Source organism: Anarhichas minor, unplaced genomic scaffold (genome assembly GCF_050575085.1).
Source record: "Anarhichas minor isolate MPS153535 unplaced genomic scaffold, ASM5057508v1 ptg000040l, whole genome shotgun sequence".
NCBI lineage: Eukaryota > Metazoa > Chordata > Actinopteri > Perciformes > Anarhichadidae > Anarhichas > Anarhichas minor.
In genome coordinates this window covers 2,733,521-2,740,111 of record NW_027466486.1, presented here as the reverse complement: position 1 = coordinate 2,740,111, position 6,591 = coordinate 2,733,521, and positions in this window count along the sequence as shown.

The following is a 6,591-nucleotide window of genomic DNA, read 5'->3' as shown; positions in this document are numbered from 1 at the left end:
GGTGAACATGTCAGCTGGAGTCTGGTAGACCTGGTCGCTGAGAGAGGAACCTGTGGAAACAGCATCAACAAAAAACAATTTACAATCACGGTAAATAAATGTAAAAGAACGCTCAACAGGCGTTTTAGATGATGAACCTGTGAGAATTACCTGACACCATTATGACATTAAGGGCTATGCAGATGACAGTGATCATCTTGTTTTATGACTGAGCATCTTTGTTATTGGTAGTGTGTTTTTATCACTGTGTATGCAGTTTTTACTGAATATTGCTGTAAGCCCTCCCATCAGGAAACATGTTTTTTGTTGGGTGGTGTTGTATCGCATAATATTCCGTGAACTGCCGCTACACACCACAGACGTACTGTAGTGCCACCTCATGACAGGAAACAAGATAACAAAGACCTGAGATGAACCCTGACGGTCAGGCGTAACAATAAATCATCATTACACAGAGTTATGTTTGTGTGTTGGTGGTACAGCAGACGTTTGGCTTTAATGGAGGGAAGCAGTACATGTTTATGTATTTTATTACGTGAGACGGTTAGGGCTCGGACAGTTAATGTGTTCGCTTTACATTACATGAATAAACCAATAATGCAAATTACAATCTGTTGTTCATAATGCATTAATCAATTTATTAAAGTCAGTCTGATCACATAAACAAAGCACAAATACTATAAGTACATAGTATGTATGAAGGTAAGAAATGTTGGTAATAATTCAAAATATTGGCCTGTATGACAAACTATGCCAAAGACATTTCATATTTGGATTTTTGCCTCTTCATACATTCGTTATACATTACCATGGTTCATTGGAATCCCAAATCTTTGATTATTGTTGTATTGTTCTGTTGGATGTTGGCTTGTAGCAGTTGCATTCTTATAAGCAGTTTTATATACATATTTGGCAATGTTTGAACACTCATTATTTGAGTAATAAGGAATGATGACAGGAAGTTTGACATAATAATCTTAACTCAATGTTACTTACTAGCTGTTTCTGGAGCTTTTATCTCATTGTCTTTGGTAATGTACCGAGGGTCCAGTTAGTGGGCCTTGAGTTAAAACTGTTTCCACTGTCAAGAATCAACTTTTTATTTTTATTTTTAACATTGAGCTTTTCCAGCACTCTCCATTTCCAGCCCAAATGTAGGTATAGGTTTGAATGTTTATTGGAATTACAACAGAGTTAATGTAGAATTTAACACGGTGTGAAACCAACAAGAAAATGATTAGAATAAAACAAATGTCTACAAATGTCAGGAAATAGGTTCAGTTAGAGTACAGAGTAGGCCTGGGTCAATACTAAAATATCACAATAAGATATTTTTTTTAATCATCAAAATATGATTAAAAACACTTAAAATGGCACTCAAACATACTGGAATCACTTAACGTTATTTTTACGTTAAGATAATAATAACAATCATGAGGTATCCCTACATACGTAAAAGGTGAATAAATATAAACAAAGAAAGTTTGTTCTTCTAAAGTAGGCTTTATTTTTCACATCTCAACCGTGATGGTGAGCTAGACAGCTTTTCAAGTCACTCGTGTGACAATATTCACGATAATGGAATTTGGATGTAGTGTTACATACATTATGACATTATCAATTCTGTAAAAAACATTTAGCGGCCACATGTTGAATTAGCTACTAATAATACAATGCTAACAAAGTCTTTAAGTGCAGTTAACAGTTATTAGCCTCAGCGTTAGTCCAGAGCTCCCTCTGTAGTGCACCAAAGAAACAGCTCTCTTCTATTCACATGAGTATTTGTGCAGCTGTCTAAGTCACCTGCATCACTGTGTTGACTCACAGCACAGAAATACACTCCCCTGTCCCCAGGCAGCAGCTTCTCCACTGTCAGAGATCCAGTGTGAGTGTCGCTCTTTGTTGCAGGAAATTTGTCCACACTGAAGTCACTTTCATATGCATGTGGAGGATTTGGAGTCGTGTAAACTATTTGCCTCATTCCCTCTCCTGGCAGCTGTCTGTACCAGTACATCTGTCGGTATGAGATGTCCTTAGTGTGGCTGCAGTTCATTGTGGCAGACTGACCCTCCATCATCCACAGCAGAGGGGTCTGGGTGACATCACTCCCATCAGTTAGACCTGTGAGGGTAGAAAATATCACATGTCATGTTACAGGACCACCAACAACAACAACATACAATCATGAGTATGAATGTAAAGATAAAGTACCAGCTTCTCCTCATAATGTACAGTACCTACAATCCAGAGCAGAGCTGCAGAGAGTTCGATCAGACCAGCTGTGATCATGATTGTGCTCTGAACAAAATGAAGTTAGAGACCAGAGTCACTGTCAGTCAGTGTGATGGAGGTGTGACGCTACAGATATGAACGGTTACAGCAGGGAGTGTCTCTGTACTGTACGATGTTCAGTGATTGTGCTTGAGGTCCCCCTACAGTACAGCAGATAAATAGACTCACTAACAGATGTGCCAACAGTTTATTCAGCTTCCACATGTGTCTGTATCACTGTGTTCACTCACAGCACAGAAGTACAAGCCTTTATCTTCTGGCTGCAGGTTCTTCACTGTGAACGTCCCACTGTGAGCGTCAGGCTTGGTGGCTGAATATTTCTGCCCTCTGAAGTCTGGTTCATACGTATGTTCAGTCTTTGTAAAAGTGAAGACTGCTAGTTGAATTGTTTCTCCCGGCAGCTGTCTGTACCAGTACTTCTGGAAGTACTGAGCACCCTTGGTGTGGCTGCAGGTTATTGTTGCACTGTTGCCTTTGTTTTTCAGCAGGATGTCAGTTTAAAACCATTTCTACCATCTGATGCAATCCTTTATAATAATCCTTTGTTATAAATAATAGATAAACATTGTAAATCTATGAGTTCATGATTCACCTTTCATCCAGATTAGAGATATTAAAAATGTGATGAGAGTTATAACGTCCATGTTGTGGAAGTCAGAGTCTCGTATGTCTGTCAGTGTGGTTACAGAGATATGAAGAGCTGCAGGTGGGAGTCTCTCTTCTTCTGATAGCTGTTTTATAAAAACCCACACGGTGAATCAAAGTGTCACTGGGAGTATTTGTGGTCCTCGAGGTCCCCCTACAGCACATGAGATCATTGTAACAGTTATGTTTACAGTGCACTGGGGTTTTTGTTCAGCTATTGAGTGCATCTGTATCACTGTGTTCACTGACGGCACAGAAGTACAAGCCTTTATCGTCTGGCTGCAGGTTCTTCACTGTGAACGTCCCACTCTTAGCGTCAGGCTTGGTGGCTGAAAATTTCTCTTTGCTGAAATTTCCAAAATCATGATCATTGTTGACCGTTGTTGTGAACACGATTTGTTCCATTGTTTTTCCTGGCAGCTGTCTGTACCAGTACATCTGGAAGTAGCCGGCACCCTTCGTTTGACTGCAGCTCATTGTTGCATTTTCACCCTTGTGTTTCCACAGCAGTGCAGTCTGGGTGACATCACTGCCATCAATAAGACCTGTGTGTATAATAGTTACCAATTATACTCTTTCACTCTTTTTGTAGTGCACTGTTCTCGGAAATCGCTTCCAACAAAACAACAGTTATAGTGAGATTTCATTTAATGTCAAGTTGTAATTATTAACAGTTGATTTTATTGTAAAATTACCTAAAGTCCACAGCAAACAGACTGACAATACGAGGAGGTCTCGCTTGATGACGATAATATCCATGTTCTGTTCGACACAAACTACCGGAGTCTCATGTAGCTACAGAGACATGAAGAGCTGTAGGTGTGAGTGTCACTGCATTCACACTGTTGGTAGTCTAGTAACAGTAGAAGTACAGATGGGAGGATCAGTGGTACTGAGGTAGGGTCCTCCTACACTTCATCACTGTCATGAACGGTTCCTGTAAGTCAGATCAGCAACACTGACAAGGCAAGAAAGACTGATTTATGATGTCGTATATTTTGTGATGATCTTTAAAATAGAATATATGTCTGTACTGGCATGGCAGTAAAGTACATTTTACTATTAAGTCTGATAATTAAATTCCTGATACGGATGTTTGTTTTTTACCAAGAGGTAGAACTGAGGCCGACTGTAGGAAGCACAATGGTTTGGATGTGTGGCTTTGCAGCTGTCTGTAGTTTCAGGCCCCATCAGTCACAATATTACATGACGCTATCAGAAACATTATGTTCTGCACATGCTAGGATTGCAACAAATATATATTGTTGAGCTTTGGGCCTAAAACATGACCTCAGATTGGGTCGAAATTGTGTAAAAAACAACAACAAATGTTCAAAGGCTTGGCTTAGATGTCGGCTGTCTGCAGGTGTTCAAGAGACTCGACATGTTTGTCTGTCAGACAGATAAAGGAGAGTTTTTGTACTGAAGTGAGGGGAACCTGCAGCACCGTGCTGACTGGCAGCACAGAAATACACTCCACTGTCATTTAATGAAAGATCAGAAATGTTGAGGCGTGCATGTTTACGGGCATCTCCATCAAAGCTGATCTTTTCTTTCACGTCGTCCTCTGGGTGCGGGAAGTTCAGATTCATATATCCAAGGTACTTCAGAGCTTTGTGTTCATCTTGTTTGTACCAGAGAAGACGTTCATAATTTAAGTTGTTTACGCAGCTGATCTCACTGGCAACCGATTCGCCAGCTTTCTTAATGATGAAAGGAGGTGTTTGAGAGACACTGCTGGTATTAGAGGCACCTGTGGAAAAAGAGCAGATGCTATTTTAAATACTGAAGTTATTAACAGGGCAGCGTCTTACTCTGTTTGGATTACTCACACTCATTCCCCGGCAGGTGAAGGAAACATAATATAAAGACCAGAAACATCATAAAGAAGTTTAAATGTGAGACTCCACTATTGGCTTTATCTTCAGGTCCTTTCAGCTCAGCACCTGTGGACACAAGCACATGTTGCAGGAGGGAGCGTCAATATCTCCTGTGACGTTCTCTGAACCCGTTAGCTGCTTTATAAAAACCCACACGGTGAATCAAAGTGTCACTGGGAGTATTTGTGGTCCTCGAGGTCCCCCTACAGCACATGGGATCATTGTAACAGTTATGTTTCAGCGCACTGGGGTTTTTGTTCAGCTATTGAGTGCATCTGTATCACTGTGTTCACTGACGGCACAGAAGTACAAGCCTTTATCGTCTGGCTGCAGGTTCTTCACTGTGAACGTCCCACTGTGAGCGTCAGGCTTGGTGGCTGAAAATTTCTCTTTGCTGAAATTTCCAAAATCATGATCATTGTTGCCCGTTATTGTGAACACGATTTGTTCCATTGTTTTTCCTGGCAGCTGTCTGTACCAGTACATCTGGAAGTAGCTGCCACCCTTCGTGTGACTGCAGCTCATTGTTGCATTTTCACCCTTGTGTTTCCACAGCAGTGCAGTCTGGGTGACATCACTGCCATCAATAAGACCTGTGTGTATAATAGTTACCAATTACACTCTTTCACTCTTTTTGTAATGCACTGTTCTCGGAAATCGCTTCCAACAAAACACCAGTTATAGTGAGATTTCATTTAATGTCAAGTTGTAATTATTAACAGTTGATTTTATTGTAAAATTACCTAAAGTCCACAGCAAACAGACTGACAATACGAGGAGGTCTCGCTTGATGACGATAATATCCATGTTCTGTTCGACACAAACTACCGGAGTCTCATGTAGCTACAGAGACATGAAGAGCTGTAGGTGTGAGTGTCACTGCATTCACACTGTTGGTAGTCTAGTAACAGTAGAAGTACAGATGGGAGGATCAGTGGTACTGAGGTAGGGTCCTCCTACACTTCATCACTGTCATGAACGGTTCCTGTAAGTCAGATCAGCAACACTGACAAGGCAAGAAAGACTGATTTATGATGTCGTATATTTTGTGATGAGCTTTAAAATAGAATATATGTCTGTACTGGCATGGCAGTGAAGTACATTTTACTATTAAGTCTGATAATGAAATTCTTGATACGGATGTTTGTTTGTTTTTTACCAAGAGGCAGAACTGAGGCCGACTGTAGGAAGCACAATGGTTTGGATGCGTGGCTTTGCAGCTGTCTGTAGTTTCAGGCCCCATCAGTCACAATATAACATGACGATATCACAAACATTATGTTCTGCACATGCTAGGATTGCAACAAATATATATTGTTGAGCTTTGGGCCTAAAACATGACCTCAGATTGGGTCGAAATTGTGTAAAAAACAACAACAAATGTTCAAAGGCTTGGCTTAGATGTCGGCTGTCTGCAGGTATTCAAGAGACTCAACATGTTTGTCTGTCAGACAGATAAAGGAGAGTTTTTGTACTGAAGTGAGGGGAACCTGCAGCACTGTGCTGACTGGCAGCACAGAAATACACTCCACTGTCGTTTAATGAAAGATCAGAAATGCTGAGGCGTGCATGTTTACGGGCATCTCCATCAAAGCTGATCTTTTCTTTCACGTCGTCCTCTGGGTGCGGGAAGTTCAGATTCATATATCCAAGGAGCTTCAGAGCTTTGTGTTCATCTTGTTTGTACCAGAGAACACGTTCATAATTTAAGTTGTTTACGCAGCTGATCTCACTGGCAACCGATTCGCCAGCTTTCTTAATGATGAAAGGAGGT